The 22,414-nt window shown below is 47.2% G+C and overlaps 1 long non-coding RNA gene across 1 annotated transcript in view; it reads right to left on the reverse strand.

Annotated features, from left to right (window-relative positions):
- LOC146859651 (uncharacterized) overlaps positions 1–8,889 on the reverse strand; it is a 75,093-nt gene extending 66,204 nt beyond the window's left edge. Inside the window, exons 1-3 of the long non-coding RNA XR_014979043.1 lie at positions 8,697–8,889; positions 8,510–8,544; positions 3,097–3,176 (exon numbers count right to left, since the gene is read on the reverse strand). This is a non-coding gene — a long non-coding RNA (uncharacterized LOC146859651). The remainder of the gene's footprint in view (positions 1–3,096; positions 3,177–8,509; positions 8,545–8,696) is intronic.
- Between the last annotated feature and the right edge of the window lie 13,525 nt (positions 8,890–22,414).

The following is a 22,414-nucleotide window of genomic DNA, read 5'->3' on the forward strand; positions in this document are numbered from 1 at the left end:
AGTCTCACCCGGGGCTTGAAGATCTTCGACCAAGGCCGGAGACAGAGCCGGAGAATAAGCTGGAGCCGGAGATGGAACCGGCGTCGGGGATGACACCGGCACCGGAGATGTAGCCGGAGCCGGCGAAGTCACCGGAGAAGAAGGAGCTGGAGGTGAAGTCGGGACTGGAGAAGGAGACACTGACTCTCTCCGACGTCGAGTAGGCGACTTCGACGCTGAACCTTTATCGGAGTGATGATGTGAAGAATGCCTCCTCTTCTTCTTATGCTTCTTACTTCTCGAAGCATGCCCCGAAGTCGATTTGGACGCCGACCTCGACCTCGACCTGGATCCAGACTTCCTTCTTCCTCTTTTTTCCTTCTTCTTCATCCGAGCGATGAAGAGCTTCGCCTCTCTTTCTTTAAGAGCCTTCGAGCTCATCTTGCGGCAGCTGGAACAACCATCCACATCGTGGTCGGATGAAAGACACCAAACACAATCTTCGTGTGGGTCGGTAATAGACATGTGCTTGCCACATTCTCGACAGGGCTTGAAACCCGACTTCCTGGTCGACATCCTCCCGAAGAAAGACAGATAAATCCAGAAAATACACAAAGTAACAAGTAAATCTACTAATAACGATTCCCGAAATCCGTTGGCGTCGTCGGCGCGGAGAAAAAGGGAACTGACGTTATCACGCCGACGAGGTCTTCTTATGGAGCCGGTGACGTCAGCGGAGTCGCGTGCAGAGCCATGTCTCTGTGACGTCGTCTTCGACCTCATCGGCGTGGACTGCTACAAAAGTTTCCGAATGTTGCTGGCGCAGGGGATATTCACAAGGTGAGGAATCCACTGGCAGATGTATCCATCAGAAACCAGGACATACCAGTTAGATAACGTCAGCAGCTTAGAACAAAATACTAGGTTTTGCCCTTGAAAGTGCCCATACAAAGTGCCCAGAAAGAAAGCAAATAAGAAAGACACATTAAGCCATAATATGTTGTGACCCTACCTAATTAAACAATGATGTGAATCAACAATATTCCATGCCTAGAAGTGTTGTGTAGTTCCTATAGTACCCATGCAGGACCTGCCTGTTTGGATAACACAAACTGTGGGATTGGTGGCAGACTGGTTCCGTACACCCCCACTGAGAATGTTAGCCTGTTTCCATTAGCTAGCTCACAGTGCCACTAGTGTCTCCTCTTATCGGGGAGAGAATAGTTTCTGGCAACCTTAGAACATGACAACCCGATCCCTCAGGATCGTGGAAACAATGTACTACTTTTCGCTCAGTCACTCGTGCTCACTTATTCGGTCGCAGAGAGTTACACAGAAGAAACAGTCGAGCGTGTTACAATAAGGATTTATTGCACAGTTGTTCTTCTAGTGTAAAGTATATGTGCTGCAACAACCGTTAGACAGTAGCAGAGATATATGATTAGCTGTACAGTGAATATAAAAAGATAGTACAGTTCTACCATCTTGCAATAAGCATGAATAAATGAATATAAAATGCTTTAACGCTTTGGGGGAAAAACGTACCTTGACCTCGCAGCCTCAGGACTTCAGGACCCTTGTTCCAGCTCCCGGTACCAGTCTCCCCCCGCCGCCGCAGCTTTTGCCACTCTAGCACGGCCGCAGAGCGGGGGAGACTATATTGCCCAAGAGTCTTTGCGGCAGGAAGCCGCAGCCGCACACGCCCATTCTGCGCCCGGAGGCGCTTAAGAATTGTGGAGAGCCCCGGTGGAGCGGGTGCTTTAACGCTTTGGGGGAAAAACGTACCTTGACCTCGCAGCCTCAGGACTTCAGGACCCTTGTTCCAGCGCCCGGTACCAGTTTCCCCACGCCGCCGCAGCTTTTGCCACTCTAGCGCGGCCGCAGAGCGGGGAAGACTACATTGCCCAATAGTCTTTGCTGCAGGAAGCCGCAGCCGCACACGCCCATTCCGCGCCCGGAGCCGCTTAAGAATTGTGGAGAGCCCCCGCTTCGCGGGACGCGCGCGGGCTTTGCCGGGCTAGGCCCGGGCGGGGGGCGGGCCGTCTGTGGCCATCCGGGGCCAGAGGAGGCCGGGCAGGGCCATCCCACTGATATTTCCTTTCTGAGTATTATATACCAAATTAGTACGTTAAAATCAAAGTTTGTTAGGATATTACTACGTGACCTATGACCTCATATGCTAGTTTTTGTTGCTGGTTGGTCCTTCTGCTATCTAACATATTCCTTGAGATTATCCAATTATGACTAGATGTCGAGTAAAACCTCCAATGGATAAAACGCATAACTCTATAGATACTTACCTGACCAAAGCGGTTAGTGCCCTGGCGGAAGAAATAGACCGCACAGTAAGACGTATATCAATGGGAACAGGTACAAGGGGTGGGGAACAAGTTAGTTCGATTGTAGAGATCCATACAACCCGGGAGGAAGGACTGACCATTACAGACTGGGTCCCGGACATGACACCTGACACAGCTATGGCTGACATAGAGAACGTACACGTTTCACAGATCTCAATTACAGCGAATTTATCTAATGTATCCCCTTTGCCCCCACTTATAAATCCAATTAAAGGGGGCAAAAGGAGAAATACAGGTCAGGGAAATAGCAGGATAGCCAAAGAAAAGCAAATCGTCACAAGAGGGATTTCGACAAAACAGAAAGTTGCCTTGAATAATGAGCAATTTAAGTGTACATTCAGCATGGAGGCTCTTACTGAGAAAATAACTGAGTTAATCCGGCCACTATATGAAAAAATTGATAACTTGACAAGAGAGGTACACAAACTTGGTGGGCACATGGATAAATTTAGATTACGAGATCAAATAGCTAATCCAAGAGATCAGACTAATGTGATTATAAATAATGCCCCCTCCAATTTGGCATTGAGTAACCTGCCAATTTTAACGATGGCTGGTCCTAGTACAGGTACGATTGCACCCAGAAAGTCAGATAATGGCAAAAACGTAGAGGTACTAAATAATCCACCATATGAGAAAAGAATTATACCACCGATAGGTAAAGTAAACCAAAAGAAAGAGACCCTGGAGCAGGCAAGAGCGTCACGTAATACAGATAATCGCAAAATTACTGATATACCAGCAGTTATTAACTTACCACCAGAATGCGGGGCATATGTCATTGTCTTCTCTAAAGTACCCAAATTACCGGAAGGTCAATCAGAAACCTATGAAACTCTAAAAAATAAAACATTGTATTGGTTATCAAAAAATTGTGGCTTTCCCACGATGGGGGTTGATCAGATAATACTTACACAAAGAGTTGGATGGATAGGCCCACTACCAAAAAAATTTGACGGTGACTGTATAATAATTAACTCCAGGTCACCAGGTTGGGCGTATAAAACCCTACTAAATGCACCTCCCCCTTCAAGGTGGGATTTTAATACAACATTATTGCCATTGGGCTACTTCTACAGATATTTGTCGACAAGTGATCATGCTGCCAACCAAAAGGCATACCATCCTAATATTAATTCAATGCCCCCATTCGTAGCCCGACCCACATGTTTTTCTATTCCGTTGTATAATAGATTCCAGCTCCTGAGCTCTATGGAGGATAATGATTGACGTGAGAGATATGACGGTGTATCCCCAAATGATGAATTAGATAGGAGGGTAGTTTATAGACCAACTGAAAGGGGAAATGAAATTAGTAAAGAACAACTTCCATATATAGTCCCCAAGCAGGTGGATATAGGTTGTGATAGCACTGGGAGTAGCGACCCTATTGTTATAAATAATGCTAATGAGTTAATATCTGGGTTACAGCATGCTGAGACCCCGGTGAATGTTGTCGCAACTACAAATCCTACCACTAGCCAAGGAATACAAACAATAATACAAAGGGGTTATACACTCATAACATGTAATATTGCAGGCCTTGGCAAAAAACTAGATACCCCTTTTTGGCAGGATTTTATCTCCTGTGGCAATGACTTCATTTGCCTACAGAAAACATGGAGTACGGTCCCGGTTTTAGTCGAAGGATATTCATCATATTGCCTGAGTGCAACACCTTCTCCAGCAGGAAGAGCTAAGGGAGGATTGCTGTTGCTTATATCAAATAAATTACTTGGGTGTAAAATTATAAGCTACTCATCTATCGATAACCATAGCCAAGTATTGAGATTTGAGTTTCCAAAGGGTAAGGACTTGGTTTTAATTAATTATTATAATTCTATCTTTACCAACAATAGGGGAGGATCATTAGATGCATTGGAAAAGGAGCTAGATAGGGTATTGGCACTCTCTGGTAAACTTGCCATTATTTTATGGGCCGGTGATTTTAACATACGAGTTTGTTCTTTAATACAAACTAATTCATGTGGGTTTATGAAAGCCCACGATAATACTAATGGGAACAATGATGATTTGTTACATTTTCTCCATTGTGGATATGGTATGACTTTAAATACGATAATGGCAAAATTTGACCTCGACTTACTAGATTGCTCCATGAGAAAGGGCCATATCAAATGCCCAACTTTTACTGGGCGGAATGCTTATAGTAACATAGATCATATTTTAATTTCCAAAAATAGTTTCTATACTGATCTATGGATATTTGAACAGGTGGTCAGTGACCACAATAGCATTTCTATAGTACTTCTAGATTGGGGTAATAAACTAACGAATACTGATGAATGTATCTTGGACATTCTCCCTGTTAGGCCTAACGGCATGAGAATTAAGTGGGTCGCAGTAGACCCACCCAAAGTTCAAAAGGAAGTGGTCACAAACTGTAGAAAAGAAATAGACTAATGCCTTAGTGAAGAGGTCCTCCCTGATACTCTATTAAACGCATTTTCTAATATAAATAGATCAATTAAGAGTTTATCAACCAATGGTACTAAAAATTTGAAAAAAGCTGGCTCGAGGTGGTTTGACTCAAAATGCACCCAGGCATTGCAGAAGTTGAAATTGGCGCTGGGGACCAAACCTCGTAACCAATCGCATATTCATGAGTTACGAGTTGAATATAAGCAAGTTACATTGGCCCACAAAAAAGAGCTTCGAGTAGATGCATGTGACAAATTAAGTTTGGCAGCCAATACTAAGAATAGTAAACTTTTTTGGGAAATTGTAAATAGTCCCTTTTTAAAAGATAATTGTACTCCAGAATTAACGTCCTATGTGAATTGTACAGAATGGATCGAACATTATTCTAATATTTTTAACCCAAATAGGGTGCTCTCAACTGCATCTTTAAATGACCATTTTACGTGGCCTACATTGCCCATGTTAATTGATGTGGAAGAAGTACAAGAAGGGCTAGTCAATAGTAAGGGGGGAAAAGCACCAGGTCCGGATGGGGTCCCGATCGACTTATATAAGAACGAAATGGATCTAAAGGCCCCAAACCTTATGAGGGTTTTTAATATTGCGGCTCTAGGGAACTTTCCAATATCTTGGGGTCAATCATTAATTATCCCACTTTATAAAAAGGGTTCTCGCTCTGAAGCCTGTAATTACCGTCCTATATCCTTATTGGATTCCTCAATAAAGGTCATGAGCAGGGTTCTTTTAAAAAGATTGGAAACCTGGGCCTCGGACTATAAGATTTTATCTCCTGTTCAATACGGATTTAGGAAAGGCCTAGGTACCTTAGAACAATGTGCGAACCTTGATTTGCTAATTAATAAATATACATCAGTGAAAGGGGGTAACTTGTTTTTATGTTTTGCCGATTTAAGCAGTGCTTTTGATTTAGTGGACCATTCTCTTTTGTGGACCGTACTGCTTGAATCTGGGGCCCCGAAAGAGATAGTATTCTTTTTGGCATGAGTATATGAGCGACTATCCTGTAGTGTACGTTATGGGCCAACTGGTGAATGAACCCCCTTTTTTGTTGTGAGAAGAGGCATCAGGCAAGGGTGTGTTTTGGCCCCCCTTTTATTTTCTTTATTTATTAATCAAATAGCCACGGTTTTAATATCCCGTACCTCAATAGGTCTTCAACCGCTCATCAACAATTTTACAGATTTTATTAAAGGCAGAAAACTCTTAATCAATAAATCAAAAACATTTACTATGACATGTGGCAAGAAGTCGAACTCATCAAGGTCCTTCTTCTTAGATGGTTTTAAAATACATGCAGTTACATCTTTTTGTTACCTAGGTATTACTTTTGCGGGAAGTGGTAAATGGACCAGTGAACATGAAAATATCAGATATACAATGATCAGGAATACGAATGGTATATTTAGGTTTGCAGCTAAATTAGGGGATCGGAGCGTAAAGGACATGGTGACCATATATAACACAAGATGTGTCTCTTCAGCCCTGTATGGGGCTGGAATATGGGGCCATTGTCCCGCTGACCAACTTCAATCAGACGAAAACAGTTTCCTTAAACGGTTACTGAGTGCACCTGCCTCAGCCTCCACCGAGTTAATTCATTAGGAAACTGGTCTTAATTATATATCTGATTTGGCTGCATTGCGCCCCTTACTTTTATGGCGCTCCATCTGGTCTAAGAGTGAAACTGAGTTCACACAGTCTATAATTAAGGACTGTTTAAGGCTGGACCACTGTTCCCGTATACCGTGGTTAAGTTACATTAAGCACTGGTATAATCTCTTATTTGATTTTAATATCCTTGATGAGTCCGAATATCCAATAACATTATCTAAAAAAGAGATAAAAGATTCCTTTATGTCCTATAAGAGGAGGGAACGAGTAAAATTAATTGGGTTCCAAAAGACATTTGTGTTTTATAGGCAACTTGAACTCAAAAGTGGGCTTCAGCCGTATTTGGTAGATGTGTCAAGATCTTCGCATCGATTTGTATTAACACGCCTTCGGCTGGGAATTGCCCACCATCTCGTAGCCTTCCCGGTTATGGGAAAAAGCTCCAAAGTGATGTGCCCATGTGATAACATTTCTAAACAGAGTTGCTGCCATTTCTTATTATTTTGTAAATTTTATGTATCCCTTAGGAATTTTTTTTTAAAGCCTATCTTTCTAAAATATAATATCCGACTAACTGCAAATGCTATGAAATTATTATGTACACTTGAGAGCCCAGATATCTGTTTTTATGTAGGAAATTATATAATGGAATGTAGAGTTGCTAGAAAGTTAATAGTACTATGAAATTTTATTTTAAAATGGAAATTTGCTCTTAAGCATATGTTACTTTATAGTGAATTTGTACAGTTTCATGTACTGTAATAGTTAGCTAGACAGATATTTGCATATCTGGATTCTGGCACTTGATATTTTGTAGCATAATGCACTTTGATGTTTGATCCACGAACATGTGTTACAATAATTGTATAAGACGAGGAATATTGACAAATTTGTGTTTATAATAATTATACATGTAGAGGAGTACTGATATTTTAAACTTTTATTTTTAAATATGTTGATATAATTGTCCAGCTTATATGGTTGTGTTATGCAAACCGAATAAAAGCTTTTGAACTTGAATATAAAATGCAGGACAAAAGTGCGCGTACTCCTACAATGCTTGTTTGAGATGTACCTAAGTGTACCTACCATGTGAGTAGGTGTGAAGCCAAGAATCCCTCTAGGATTTAGTCGAACCCCAATACCTGCAGTGTGAGAATGTAGGAGCCCGTCCTGGTCTTGAGTTGGACACCCTGCAAGGGATGTGTTAGACCACTGTAAGCTGGAGCGTTTGTATGCAGGAGCCTCAGCGTCTCTGGTCATTGTGTTGGCCTGGAAGTCTTGGTTCCCTCTACTAACCCTAGTAAGAAGAGCTGTATTTATACAAAGAGTATAAGAGGTTTCTTTGTCCCTTGTCTCATGTATTAGCCATTGTTGGATTTGAGGACGACGTATGGGATGAGCTTTGAGCGTAGATATGGCAGGGTAGGTGGTGTAGCCCCTGCCTGGTTTCCAAGAACCCTCATTGAACGTGGATATGGCGAATTGGGAAACTTTTATACATCAACCACTGGCACTAAAAACTATACTGAAAAAACAAGTAAGGCTCCTATCTAGGCAGAAATATCTTAGCTCTATTGAAACCTCTGCCAGTAATATCCAGGTCATTGTAAGTTCTTTCAGGGACAAACTATGCTAGCCTTATTTAAACTGTGCACTGAATAAACCAGTCTTAAAGCTAATCCTGCACACCAGACTCATGGTTTTACCAATGAAGGATATGAAAGTCCTCAGGAAATGCCTGGCAAACATCGGTTGTACGGACTGTGCCATCGATAGAAGGAATCCCTGCCCATTCTATCTGTATCTGCCTGAATCTGTTGAATGCATGCCATGCTTCAATAAAGTCGCAACTTGAAAAATATGGCATGCGCACTGGTACTGAGGCGATGAAACTTCTTTTTAACCTTGAAATTCCAAAGGAACTAGCAAGGTTTGCAAATTTGCTGGACACCTGCAGTGGCTTTTAAGTATTTTAATGATTGAAAGATGTTTTATCGTCTTATATGCTATTATGCAAATGTCTTTTTGCAACAATTTTAATTAATTTAAACTAATAACTCTTACTTACTTACTCCCCATGAGGCTAAACTTACTCTGCACAGACCTCTTCCTCTACAGCAGCATTTTTCTGGAACAGAGAAGATACATTTTAATTCAGAAATCACAAATGCACCATAGGCGACATTCAAGGCTGCTGGAAGGGGTCTGAGGTGCCCAGGAAAATGAATAGATGGAAAGTTCTATGAGATTTCCGCACCCCCGTTTCTCTGATGGAATCACCTTGAAATGCTAAAGAAGGCCTCATGTTTGCCGCTGCATTGAGGCTGTCCGAGCCTTTCCTGGGTGCACCTCATCTGGGTCTTCATGGGGCTGGAACACAGGACAGGGCAGCTGTGGAAGTTACAGAGTACAGGGCTCCCGCCCCTGAAGCCGCCCCGGTGCTGCCGGGTGCCTTCATGACCCCTGACCCCGGTGATGCAAGAGTAATGCCAGGGATTCCACAGGCCGCACAGGGGCAGCCGCTCCCACGCCCTCTGATTGGCTCCCATTTCTGCTGGGCTCCCGGCGGCTTCCGCCACACGTTTTTTGTTCTGGGTGAGTCTGCCCATGTAGAGCACAGGAGTCTCCACTAGGTGGCACCATCTGCTCGTGGCACGGACTCGGCCTGAAAAGCCCCGCTTTCAGCGCTCTTCAGTGCACTTCTCCTGCTGCCGTCAGAGCTGACCGCTAGTGCAATCACTTCCACGCTGTCATTTTGATCTAATTCATGTTTACAGTGCACTAACTCCTGACGTCGTTCCCGACAACATTGGAATGTACTTGGAAGAAACAACGCGGAGAAAAGCAGGACAGAAATCTACAAACAGCACGTGACGCGGACGCGAACCGCAGGTACTGAGTCTGGGCATTGATATAGCGCTCAGCACTGGTGAGCAGCCTGCTTCTGAGCACTGCGGATGTTGAGACACTAGTAGATTGGATACCGATTCATAAACAGACTCGACCCAGGCGAGTAGAAGTAAGATGTACTCAGTGCTGTTCCCACAACGGTAGAACCTGGGATGCGTGGAGATTCTGTAGGGTCTCTTCTATTGTAGGTCCCAAAAACACCAGCACATGGCCTATTTTCATTTGACGCCTAACCAGACAGGTATGGTCTTTAGAAAAGCCATATTTTATGTCAATCAATCAGGGGTTTATTAAGCGCGCTACTCACCCGTGAGGGTCTCAAGGCGCTGAGGGTGGTGGAGGGGGCCGCCGATCTGTTCAGCCGAAGAGCCAGGTCTGAGGGTCTTCCTGAAGGTGTTCAGGGAGGGGGCGCGTCTGATGTCTGCCGGGAGCTCATTCCAGGTCTTGGCCGCAATGTGAGAGAAGGATCTTCCGCCTGCTCTGGCTCTGTGGATGCGGGGGGTTTCGGCCAGTGCGAGGTTGGAAAATCAGAGGTTTCTTTTGGGTACGTGGAAGTTGATTCTGTCGTTGAGGTATTTACGTCCGGTGTTGTGTAGGCATTTGTAGGCGTGGGTGAGGATTTTGAAGGTGACTCTTTTCTCCACAGGGAGCCAGTGGGGCGTTCAATTGTGTTGGCTGATGTGTTCGTGCCGGGGGATGCCGAGGACGAGTAGGGCAGCGGTATTCTGTAACGTCTGGAGTTTGCGGAGTAGGGACTTGTTTATGCCAGCACATAGTGCGTTTCCATAGTCCAGTCTGCTGGTGATGAGTGCGTGGGTGACTGTCTTCCTTGACTCCGGGGGGATCCATTTGAAGGTCTTGCGGGGGATGTGGAGGGTGTTGAAGCAGCTGGAGGTGACGGTGTTGATCTGTCGGTTCATGGTGAGGGATGAGTCGAGTACGATTCCAAGGTTTTTGGCGTGGTTCGAGGGGGTCGGTGGGCTTCTGAGGGCTGTCGAGCACCAAGTGAAGTCAGACGCTGAAGGGGTGGTTCCGAGGATGAGGACTTCTGTCGTCTCGGCGTTGAGCTTGAGGCAGCTGTTGGTCATCCAGATAGCGACCTCCTGCATTCCTTTCTGGAAGTTGAGTCTGGCGGTGGTGTCGCCTTTGGTGAGGGAGAGGATGAGCTGGGTGTCGTCAGCGTAGGAGACTACGTTGAGGCCATGTTGTCGGACGATGGCTGCAAGGGGGCCATGTAGATATTGATGAGGGTCGGGCTCGGCGATGATCCCTGTGGGACTCCACAGGTGATTTCTGTGGGATCGGAGAGTAAGGGCTTCTTCGGGTGAGGAATGATTAGATCCAGTCTAGGGATGTTCCTTGTATGCCGGCGTCGTGTAGTCTGGCGACAAGTGTGCAGTGGGAGACGGTGTCGAAGGCTAATGATAGGTCGAGTAGGATGAGGGCTGTGGAGTGGCCTTGGTCCAGGAGGGTGGGGATTTCATTTGTGGCTGTGAGTAGGGCGGTCTCTGTGCTGTGGTTGCTTCAGAATCCAGATTGGGACGGGTCGAGGATGGCATTGTTTTCGATGAATCGTGTCAATTCCCTGTTGACTGTTTTCTCTGCAACTTTGGCCGCGAAGGGGAAGAGTGAGATGGGCCGGTAGTTCTTGAGGTCGTTGGGGTCAGCTGTGGGCTGCTTGAGCAGGTGCCTGACTTCTGCGCGTTTCCAGTCATCTGGGAAGGTGCCTGTTTCGTGGGAGGAGTTGATGGTGCATTTTAATTCGGGTGCGATGGCGGTGGCGACTCTGTGGTAGATGTGTGGGGGGCAGGGGTCGGTGGGGGCCCCTGAGTAGATGCCTTTCATGGTTGAGGTGGTGTCTTCATCTGTGTTCGGCGTCCAGGTGGAGATGGTGGGCTGGCTGGTGCGTCTGGAGGGTGGGCCGGCTGTGGCGTCAGGTGGAAGGTCGATGAAGTTGTCGTAGAGGTTTTTGATCTTGAGGTGGAAGTAGGTTCCAATCTTGTCACAGAGGTCATGGTACGGGTTGATGTCTGTGGCTTCGCTGCGAGGGTTGGTGAATTCCTGGATGACAGTGAAGTGTTCCTTGAAGTTGGTGGAGTTGGCTAGGATTTTGGTGTGGATGAAGGTCCTCCTGGTGGTTCTGATTTGGTTGTGGTAGTCCGTCATGGCATCCTTGTAGGTGGCGTGTATTTAGGGTGTCTTGGAGTTTCTCCAGTTCTTCTCCAGTGTCTGCAGGTGCGTCTGGCTTCTTGGAGGTTGGTGGCGAACCAGGCGGCTTTCCTGGGGCGCTGTTTGCTGGGACTGCATAGTGGGCGAGTTTGTCCATGCATTTGGAGATCCAAGTGTGGAGTTCTCTGGCTGTGATGTTTGCATTGGATGCCGAAGTGAGGTTGTTTCGGGTGAGGGCGGAGTTGAGTTGGTCATCGGTGACCTTGCTCCATTTTATTATTTTTATTTTTATTATTGAGTTTTCATCCCTTATTCACCAAGGCATACTAAATAATACAGTATATGGTTATGGCACAGTTCAAACATATTAATACATATCCTTCATGGCAGCAAAAATCATAATGAGAAAATCAAGCTAACAACTTCTGCCATACAGAAAATAGGCAGGGTTCACCACCAACACTAAAGAGAAAAAAAAAAGAGAAACATTATTTTGTAGAGACATTTCCTAACTATGCATAGTTGAGTCCCTTTAGTTCTGTTTAAACGCCCCCCAGCCTATGAGCCCTCCCAGCAACATAATTAAAAAAAAACAAAAATAACACACTCATTTAAGATATCCAATCCGCTATTGAAGACCAGATTTTGGCACCCATCATTCTTTTCCTTCTCCCTTGAGTTTTATATATAGATGATTCAAAATTATACATAGCTAAGAATCTAGATCTCCAATTCATGAACGTGGGAGGGTCAGAGCTAATCCACTCATTGGTAATACACGCCCGTACCACCGCCATAATAATAAATAAAAGAGCGGTTAAGGCTTCTGATCTTACATTGGCCATCCTATCAGTGCCTACACCAGTAATTACTAAATCTCCCGTAATTACCGTAGAGGTTCCAAATATAATGTTTAAGAATCTCTCCATTTCTTGAAAGAACTCCCCCAAACTGGGACAAGAAAAAAACATATGGGATGAATCAGCCGCGTGTAATCCACAACGATTGCATTTATCCCCTGCTGTTACATCCCATCAAGCCACCTTACTAGGAGAATAATATAAATCGTAAAGGGCCATATAATGCTGACTACGTAATCTTCCTGTCATTAAAACACTGTTCGCAAGCTCCAATGATTTACTTATATTAATCTCCTCAGCATCGAATTTATTTTGTTTTACGTTCCTCCAAGTCGTCCGGGAGGACTTCAACTAATTGTTGATAATATTGTCCTATTGGTGTTTTCTTCATCATTTTTTCAAATAACGAAATTTTCACAAATTGTTGTCTTGTATCTGAACCCAGTTTAACAAAAAAACTTCGCATTTGCAAATATTTAAAAAAGTCTCGCTTATCTAATCCATACTTCTCCTGTAAATCTGAGAATGCTAACACATCCCCTTGGTCGAACAGGTCCCCTACACAACATATTTCTTTTAGACCCCATCTAAATACTACCAAATCCCGAAAAATTATTGGCAATATCCCAGAGGCCAAAAAAGGAGTATAAGCATTCAAATTTAAAATCCGATATTTTCGTTTAATTTGATTCCAGACCCTATAGGCCGCCTTAAGTATCTTAAACTTTGTTTTTTTTATAATAGCTAGGTTCTATGATCTTTAATAAGCAGCCGTTGACATCTTTTCCCAGCCCAAATTCATAAATTGATGGTCTATGACATAAGGAGATCTGAGCTTTAGTCCCCACAACTAGCGGCCCCATAACGTGCATCCTGGCTGCCCAATAATACATTATAAAATGTGGAATGCCCCAGCCCCCCGATGTCTAGGGAAGACCATTTTCTTATATGTCCTTCTTGATCTTCGATACCCCCCACAAAAATCTAGAGCATATCCTCTCTAATTTTGACCTTGCTCCAGTTCCTTCGTTGTGGGCGTGGGGCTGATTTGGGTGCCCTGGGTTTGTCAATGGTGAAATTTACGCAGTAGTGGTCGGTCCATGGGGGTTGCATTGGGTGGCTGAAGTGAACGCTGTTACCTGCTGCGAAGATGGGGTCAAGGGTGTGTCTTGCCCTGTGGGTCGGTGTGGGGACGAGTTGTTTGAGTCCAATGTTGGCGAGGTTGTCACAAAGAGTGGTGGAGTTGGGGTCGCTAGCGTTGTCGAGGTGGAAGTTCAGGTCTCTGATGAGTATGTAGTTCATTGTGGCGATGGCGTAGGGTGCGATGAGGTCGGTGATGGTGGAGGCGAAGGGAGCCCGGGGGCCGGGGCGTCTGTAGATGAGGGTTCCCCGGAGCGTGGAGTTGGGGCTGGTCTGGATCTGCAAGTGCAGGTGTTCAGCGGAGGGGAAGGTTTCACTGGAGGTGGTGAGCCGGAGGGTGTTCTTGTGGGCAATGGCGAGGCCCCCTCCCTGCTGGTTGGGGCTGTCTTTCCTCTGGATCTTGTACCCGTCCGGGATGGCGGTGTTGATTTTGGTGGCAGAGGAGGCGTTGGTCCAGGTCTCCGTGAAGAAGGTAATGTCGGGCGAGAGAGAGTCGAGTAGGTGCCAGATCTCCACCGTGGGTTTGTTTACAGAGCGCATGTTGAGGAGGATGCATCTAAGGGTGTTGGTTGCTTAGGTGTTGAAGGTCGAGGTGGTGGTGAAGGTCTGGCAGCAGCGGAGGCAGGAGAACTGTCCGTGGGTCGAGTTAGGCGTGGCCTGTTAGCAGTCGCTGAGTGTACCGGGGTTGAGTATGCGGAGGGCAGCTGTGTTGTGGCGGTGGGTGGGATAAGATGTACAGTCCCTGGTGCTGGTCGGTTCGCGGACGGACGCAGACGGGTTTTCCTTAGACGCGCCTCTGGCGCACCAGCGGTGGGTCCGCTGCACGTATCCGCTGCACAACCGCGCAGCAGCCGCCATTAGGTAGGGAGGGGGAGGGAAGAGAGGCTGGGAGGCGGGAGCAGGGGCTGTCCGGGGGATGAGGTGCCTTAGGGGCAGCAGCTGCGGAGCGGCAGAGTGGAGGCAGGCACCAGGGGAAGAATTAAAAGAACACACAGGTGGAACAATAGTAAAGAAGTTATACGATGAAGAGCGGATTAAATAATTACGGTGGCGTCTAGAGGCAGGCTTGTTCTTGGGTGAAGCTGGCAACAGGCGGGGGCAGCAGCTTCGAACCTCCCAAGGAGGAGGTCGGGGTCTAGAGAGCAGGAGATGGCACAGTGGTGCTGCGGGGAGAGAGTGGACCTAGACCGAGGTCAGAGGTCTTACTTGCGCTGCCGCGCACCTGTCGCCATTAAGTAGGGAGGGGGGAGGTGTAGGAAGGTGGATATCTGACTATGGTTACCCCCAACTTTTTGCCTAGTGTCTAGCTGGTTTTTCGACTTAGTTGGCCTGAGATCCTGCCATTCAGGGTCTCAGGCTGTCTGCTCTCTCTGTAAAATGGACTCCATGTACCCTAGGTACATACCCAATTGGTAAGGATCACCTTATTGGACCCTGTATAGTGTACCCTAGGTACCCAGGGCATAGGTGTACCCTAGGCCTCCCAGGGGCTGCAGCATGTATTATGCCACCCCTGGTCTGGCCTTCCAATCAGACACAACTGGCTGATCACTCAGCTGGGGCAAGGTCGTGTAATCACCCCTTGCTTAGGTGTAGTATTCCTATACCTACCTTATATATAGACACATGTGTACCTATCAGTCACTCCTATGGCAGGCCTTAACAATCCTGGAGGCAGAGTGCTTGGTAACATGTGAGATGGTGCTCTAGCATGAGCTGAGCCTGTCTGCAGCTTTCGGAACCATGTCCTTATAGCTGTTCTATGATATAGCCTACCATATACTCTTAAAGTGCCTTATAATCTTAGACGGTTATGGTAACTATGGTTTGGCTTTATCAAAACATGTCGTGTAAGGTGTCTAACACTCGGGAATAATACCCCCATGCCATTTCTGGACATGAGAATATTATTCCCCCCTTCTAGAGGGAAAGACATGTTAAAATCATACTTCAACTGTTAGCCTCTGACCAAAGCCTCAGCATCACAAAATGGATGCTGCTGCCACGACACAAGTCTGACCTCCTGCTGCTGGGAGTGATCCCAGCCAGGGAGGCCTGGACAATAGGTTTCCTGCTTGGGGAGGTGCTAGCACCTCCCCAGACAGCCTTTAGTGTATTGGGGCAGGGTGGGCTGAAAGGAATGAGACATGCCTGGGGCACACAAGGTGTTCCTTGCATAGTCCAGTTCAAACCGGCGCTGGGGCACTCCAGCCCCAGCTCTGGCGCGAAACTGGACAAAGGGAAGTGGGTGTAACCACCCCCTCCCAGGTCCCACCCATAAGGCGTGACCTAGCAGGTATCCCAGCCCCCCAGATTAGTATAAGAGTGGGAGTTGGGCCTCAAGACTTTAGATTATCCTGAACCTGCAAAACTGAACAGAAACTCTGGACCTTCGACATTCGACGAAAGAAGAAGACTGAAGAATCTCCCTTGTAGCCAAGGAGTGGCTACCCTGTGCAAACAGGCACCATCAAGAGACTACCCTTTGCTTTGCGACCGTTCTACGAGGAACCGACTGCAGAGCCCGACCAGAGCCTTGATTTCCAGACTTCTCCGACCCTCATCCACATCTGCAGCAGAGCTGAGATCCGTGGAGGCGACGAGCGACGTGGGACCGGCTACCTGGGAAAAGTGGCTAGTAACTTACAGCGCAGCTTCTGAGGTACCCTCGAAGTTGTGCACCGGGGATTGAGAAGCCCCAACCCCAAGCACCAACTGCACCGAAGATCAGCCCCCCACACTCCACGAGTCCTGCGTGGGGCCCTTCAGCATTTTCCTGCTTGCCGCGTCTGTCCGGTTGCTTGCCCGCTGGCTAGTGGCCTTTGTGACGACGCTCCCTGAAATCTTCTGCGCTGGTTTGGCTCCTCCAGACTGGCTCCCGCTTCTCTGCAAAGAAGAAGCACCCCAGACCTTCCTGGTCTGCACCAGAAGCAAGTCCCTTGTTCTTCGTGGGTTCCGCTTGCCAAGGCTTGGTGAGTCCTAGTCCAACTTCGACGCCGCCGACAGCAAGAGCCTTCGTGGGACAGCTCGCCTCCTGGTCCTGGTCGTCCTCGACGCTTCCTGGTCCTCCTGGCTGCAGCGACAAGCTTCACCTTCACCTGCAACTCTTCACGACATCGCCTGGTTCCTTCCTGGTTCCACGTGGTCACTGGCTAGTGACCTTGACTCTGTCCCTTCTGCTTGCAGGTTTCTTCTCTTCTTGATCCCAGGCTTGGGATCCACCGGACACTCTCCCCTGACTGCCTGTCAGCATCTTTCTTCAGGCATCCATAGGAGTCGACGACGAAAACGACGCATCTTCACCCCTATGCACCCGCAGCCTGTGGGCTAGGTAACTTGGGTACTCCGGTGCTCATCAGGATAGTGACTATCCTAGTGTCTAGTTTTCAAGTCTCAACTTCCTAGCTACTCCGGAAGTGTCCTAATCTATCTATTTCTAAACTGTAACATTGCTAGCGACTTTTACGCATTACGCGTGAGTGTTTCCACTCTGCACACGAATCCCGTGGGCCTCCCACTTCCTAACTAACGCTAGTGTAGTGTAGCCCCAGCGATTCCCTAGGCCTAGGCCTATTCTATTTCCGTGACAGTGGTTCTTATACCACTTACTTAGTATATGGTTTGCGTGGCCCCTAGGGCCTAACTGTATTACTTACCTGTGTGACTTACTGTATGCATTAATAAGACTGTGTTGTACTTACCTCTAATCTCATAAAGAGTGCTGAGGGTTTGCTTAGAATAAATACACTTTAATTTATATATATATATCTGTTGTGGTGTCCTTTCATTTGGTATTCAAGGGATTATATATGGTATCACAGCTGGCTTCACATGCCATTCAGAGTTTAGCCTAAGACTGCTCTTGTCCATGCTACCACTAGGATAGCTGGTCTATAAGGTTGACTTTACAACCAATCACCATAAGGGTATTTGGACTGATATAAGGTGTACACTAGAACTAGTGACATCATACATCAGGCCAACTTCTCACAGGAGGGACGAGAGGATGGGAGGCGGGGGCTGTCCGGGGGGGGGAGGGGCCGCAGGGGCAGCAGCAACAGAGCGGCGGAGCGGAGGCAGGCACCGGGAGAAAAACAGAGGGGAAGAATTAAAAGAACACACAGGTGGTACAACAGTAAAAAAGTTATACGATGAAGAGCGGATTAAATAACTGCGGAGGTGGCTGGAGGCAGACTGATTCCTGGGTGGAGCTGGCAACAGGCGCGGGCAGCAGCCTCGAACTTCCCAAGGAGATCGGGGTCTTGAGGGCAGGAGATGGCACAGAGGTGCTGCGGGGAGAGAGTGTACCTAGACCGAGGTCAGAGGACTTACTCGCGCTCCTCCGCAGCAGCTGCCATTAAGTAGGTGAGGGGGGAAGGACGAGAGGCTCGGAGGCGGGAGCGGGGACTGTCCGGGGGGGAGGGGCCACAGGGGCAGCAATGGCAGAGCGGAGGCAGGCACCAGGAGAAAAACAGAGGGGAAGAATTAAAAGAACATACAGGTGGCACAACAGTAAAAATGTTATACGATGTGGAGCGGATTAAAGGATTATGGTGGCGGCTGGAGGCAGGCTGGTTCTTAGGTGGAGCTGGCAACAGGCGTGGGCAGCAGCCTCGAACCTCCCAAGGAGGAGGTCGGGGTCTTGAGAGCAGGAGACGGCACAGCGGTGCTGCGGGGAGAGAGTGGACCTAGACCGTGGTCAGAGGTCTTACTTGGTTTTAATTTGTGCAAATTCACCTTAACTCCTTTTTTCCCCACAAGTTTTATTGAATTACAAGAAGAAAAGAGCTCTGCATGCATATTATGACATATCAAAATGTTGATCTTTTGACTGCATGGCGTCCTCGCTAGAGCGCCATTCATCCGTGAGCCGGCCATTTTGGCGTCCCTTGACGCTACCATGGCGTTTGACACCTTGGAATGGCCGTATATTTGGGCAGCATTGGCAAAGTTTGGGTTTGGCCCGGGGTTTATCAGTTGGGTGAAATTGCTTTATGATAACCCACTGGCACAGGTGGTGGTCAACGGACGGGTGTCGGCTCCCTTTGTTTTGGGTAGGGGCACCCGACAGGGATGTCCGCTGTCGCCTCTTCTCTTTGCGCTTTGTTTGGAGCCCCTTGCGGAGTGGCTGCGGTGGCACCCCTCGATGCGTGGCCTTCGATGGACAACGGAATACGAGGATCGTGTCTCCCTATATGCGGACGATATCCTCTTGTATCTTGCATCTCCGCGCAAATCGCTTATTGTATTGGTGGATGTGTTGAGCTCCTTTGGTCGCAACTCCGGATTGGTCATTAACTGGGCTAAGTCTTGTGTGTACGTTCTCTCCGGGGAGGCCCCCCCCCTTCCGCGGGGGTGCCCTATCCAGGTTGCGCAGTCGGGGTTCACGTATCTGGGAATCTTTATAACCCTGGACCCGGTGGCCCAGTATGAACGGAATCTTCTCCCCCCCCTTCAGCGCCTCAGGGCGGATGTAGCGGGTTGGCGGCGGCTGCCGCTCTCGCCGCTCGGCCGGGCGGCGTTGTTCAAAATGATGTCGCTGCCGCGCTTTTTGTACGCCCTGCAGAACACTATGTACGCAGTGCCAGCCCGCTATTTTCGGGAGGTGGAGTGTCTTCAGCGTCGATTGTTCTGGGATGGGCGGCCGCGGATTGCTCTCGCTAAACTAACCCTACCGTGGTATGATGGGGGGGGTCGCTCTCCCTGACATTAAACGATATTATTGGGCCTCCCAGTTGGCTGCTATCAATCACGGGATGTATGGGCCTGCTTTGAACCCGGCTTTTGAGATGGACAAATTGTTATTGCCCAGCGGGGATTATAATCGAGCACTATACTCGGGGTCCCTTGATGCGCGGTTGACTGGCCCGACGCGGGTCGCGGTGCAGGTGTGGCATGCAGCAAATGCGGCGATGGGGTGGAGGGATCGCTTGACACGTTAATATGTACTCTTTCATATCTGCCATGAATGGGCCAGATATTCCGTTCCTAAGTATGCCTTGCCACCGTCTTTATATGGTATACTTTTCACGTTTTCCAGCTCTGGCAAGGTAGGCCCTGAATTCTGCCATCGAGCCTTTTCCTGCTCCTGCCTCTGAATGCTCCAGCCTGGACCTGCATCTGTATCCATGAACTTTGTCTTACTTCCTGCGCGGCTAACGGTGCTTAGCCCGGCCTGTTGCCTGCCAAAAACTGTATTCAGCCTTCAAGTTATCTGTTCCGCTCCTCAAGAAATGCATTCCTGTCTAGTAGCTTAGGTAAACATCCCTCCAGCTGCAGAGCAAAGGGCCCGGCCTTACTGTCTCCATGCAAGTAATTCATGATTTTCGTTACCATGGTAGGCCCATGCCCCCTCGCATCTCATGTAGACACTTAGACGCTTGTACACGCACTAACAGTCAGTATAGAATAGGATCTGTCCGAGAAGACCTTTCCTTCCAGATAATATAGTTCCTTAAACACAAGATATTAGATATGATTTAGGACTAGGTTGTCCTGACACCCCAGACTTCTGTCTCCTCATGTAGGGCTAAATGTCAAGTTCCCTTCACCCTCTAGTTACACGTCAGTCACACGTCATGCGGCTGCGCGCGCATCTCTGTCATGTATTTTTGCTGACTTTGCAGGATTCTCTTATGGATCCACCCATTTGTGTCACCATCATAAAATGACGTTTTTAGTATACGCCTCTATGCACGCCTATTGTAACGCCTTTTCTATTATGTATGTGTATTCTTATCAGTTGTTACGCCTCCTGCATCTGTCTTTACTGTAATGCACTTCAATATAAATATGACAACTTGTCAATAATGTATTGCTGATCCCTTCCTGAACCTTCGTGGTGATGGAACTCGATTGCCTGGTTCGAACCATCATTCCTTTGTAAGGAATAAATACCCTATTATACCCTCGAATACCACGGATTCTGCCTCTTATTTTTACTGAGTTATTCGTATTGTATTTTACCGCATAAATTAAGTCTAGGTAATTAAAATTTACCACATAATTGGCGCCCGAACAGGGACACCTCTCACACCCCACGCGCCGGAGGTGCGTTGCAGACCCGGTCTCCTGCCACAGCCGGACGGACAATTACGCGTACCCGCAGGATTTCCTGTATCTCCCTCAGGCCAACGGGGGCGACTGAGGCTGCGATCAACACCCAGACGAGGCGGTGAGGAGTGCGGAGAATCCCGACCAGAGCCTAGCTGAGAGAGCAAGATCCGAGGTATACAGAGGCCCACCAGATTCTGAAGTTCCGAAGTATCTAAGTCACGAGTCGAGTCCAGTCCAGTTTGGTCTAGTCCAGTCCAGACTTCCGAGGCCTTCCGTTCCGTGCTTCCCGGTGAGTACCGTTGCTGAGGACGCATCTAGACGTGCACATTAGTTTGTGCCGGTCAAGACGGGTCTGGGTACACAGACCTGGTCTGCACTGTTTTAGCAGTGTATCTGTACTGTTTAGCAGTACATACAGTATATTTAGTATTATGCAGTTAACTAGTTTTATTCTAATTATTATTGTTCGTTCTGAAATGTTTTGATATGTTTTAAATGTCGTGGTATGAGTGATTGTTCGATCTTCATTATTGTGTTTATTGTAATAATTCTGTTCAAAAGCCGAGTAAGAATTAAGTAACAAGGTTCAAGATGCCGTTATTTTCAAAATTAAGACAGATAAAAACTAGAAAAGGGATACTCGAGGAAGCTGTTCCCATCCCACCTAGGGACACTCCAGGGTACTTCATGTACCATAAACATGGCCTAGATGCCGTGTTATATCTTGATCTATGGGTGGACTACACCAAGGATTTAGCAGAAAGTCAGAGATGGCCCGCTGCTGGAACATGGGATGCAGATTGCATCATGAGAATAGAAGAAGCGTTATGGAAAAAGAAAGCCAGACAGTCACAGAAAGATGCCATTGAACTATGGCGTAAAGAATCGCATAGGCTTACAGAGAAAGCGCTCAGAAAGGAAGAGAAAAGTAGGGAAGATTCAGAAAAGGCCCGAGAAAACATATTAATTGACGAAGGTACCCGAATAAAAACAGAACAAGTAGACAGACAACGAAACACTCTTATGAATGGTATGTATCCTCTTCTGGCCGAGGGTTTGCCTAAGGCCACTTTGGAGGTACCAGAAGATCTGCCACCTCCGTTACTCCCGATTAAAGTACATCCCAAGACCGCAAAAGACATTTTCCTTTCTTCCTATTTAGACGATGCAGCCCCGGAATATGCTAATGGTGTGCAGCCACGCACACCACCCGTTAACGACACTCAACCCCAAAACCAGCTGCACTCACCTCTGCAGCAACAAACTCCTACTCAAGTTCTAACAATTCCATCTGTTTCCACAGTCCTTCCTGCACCCTCTACCCTGCACCCAACAAATCCTTTTGGACTTGGCACCTCAGGGGGTGCGACAGGAGGTTTTTCCACGCCACCGCCAACAACTAGATTGACTTATAGAGATTTAGCATATCGACGTACACCCCAAAGAATATCAGACAATATATTAAACGAGCCTCTTTCCGATTGTAGATATGATCCAGTGCCAGGAAAACACGACAGAATGTTGCTGTCTTCAGTACGTTTGCGACGAGCTGCAAACTATTTAATGACGTTACCAGGAATGGTTGAACATCTAGACAAAATATATTGCTTTATCCAATCAGGGCAAGGTCCTGAAAGTATTGCCGAAGCCATGGAATACCAGAAAGTAGACATACAAAAATTACTGTTACGCTTTTTTATAAACTGTTTGATCAGAAATAGAGATAGGCCTGAGGTAGATTCGGAAGAAATGCAAGCACTTACCAAATGGGGTCAGAATATAACAGACGGGAGACATGATAAACAGAAGTGTATAGAAGCCATGTGCCGAAGGATCAGAAAAGAAGTAGAACGAATACATGAA

This window comes from Triturus cristatus, chromosome 3_1, assembly GCF_964204655.1.
Source record: "Triturus cristatus chromosome 3_1, aTriCri1.1, whole genome shotgun sequence".
Lineage (NCBI taxonomy): Eukaryota > Metazoa > Chordata > Amphibia > Caudata > Salamandridae > Triturus > Triturus cristatus.